The sequence below is a fragment of the Lactuca virosa genome, chromosome 9 (genome assembly GCF_052849685.1).
Source record: "Lactuca virosa cultivar CGN04683 chromosome 9, Lactuca_virosa_CGN04683_v6, whole genome shotgun sequence".
In the NCBI taxonomy this organism is placed as follows: domain Eukaryota; kingdom Viridiplantae; phylum Streptophyta; class Magnoliopsida; order Asterales; family Asteraceae; genus Lactuca; species Lactuca virosa.
Genome location: NC_136434.1, coordinates 111,624,438 through 111,625,588, shown reverse-complemented (window position 1 = coordinate 111,625,588; position 1,151 = coordinate 111,624,438).

The following is a 1,151-nucleotide window of genomic DNA, read 5'->3' as shown; positions in this document are numbered from 1 at the left end:
AGTTACCTTGGAATTCCACGGTACATGCTCTCAGCATATCTTCAAGTGTTTGTATCGTTCTTTCGCTCTGACCATCAGTCTGTGGATGGTAAGCTGTACTCAAACACAGCTTGGTACCCAATTCCTCTTGTAGACTTCTCCAAAATCTTGAGGTAAAACGGCTGTCACGATCTGATACAATCGTTAACGGAACACCGTGAAGCCTTACAATTTCCTTCACGTAAGAATTCGCAAGCTTATCCATAGACCATTTTTCATTGGCTGCTATGAAGTGCGCACTCTTAGTGAAGCGATCAACGACCACCCAAATCATGTCGTGACCATTCTTCGTTTTGGGCAGTTTAGTGACAAAATCCATTGTGATGTCTTCCCACTTACCCATAGGCACAGGTAAAGGTTCTAAACTCCCGTATGGTTTCTGATGTTGTGCCTTGACTCTCGCACAGGTCACACACTCCGCCACATACTTCGCAATGTCGAGCTTCATCGTCGGCCACCAGTAATAGGGTTTCAGGTCCCTATACATTTTAGTGCTACCAGGATGAATCGAGTACATGGTTTTGTGAGTTTCTTCCATCAGAATATCTCTTATTCCTCCTGACTTAGGCACCCAAATACGATCTTGGAATACCTTCAGTCCATGACCGTTTGTACCAAACACTAACGTTTTGCCCAAACGTTCCTCCTTTCAGTCATTCTTCTCTGAAGCTTCTTCTTGAGATTTCTTTATACTCTCCACAATTGTCGAGACAACTTCTATTCTCAACACTCTTGGCCTTTTTCTTTCAAGATTGACTTTCCGACTGAGAGCATCAGCAACAACATTGGCTTTACCGGGGTGGTAAAGTATCTCACAGTCGTAGTCCTTAAGTAATTCTAGCCAGCGTCGCTGCCTCATATTCAATTCCTTTTGACTAAAGAGATATTGGAGACTCTTATGATCAGTGAAAAGTTTGCACTTCGAGCCATAGAGGTAATGCCTCCATATTTTTAGAGCAAATACTACCGCTGCCAACTCCAAGTCATGAGTGGGGTAGTTCTTCTCATGCTCTTTCAGCTGTCGAGACGCATATGCTATCACCTTTTCTCTTTGGGTCAAAACACAACCCAATCCAACACCAGACGCATCGCTATAGACAGCGAAGTCTTCA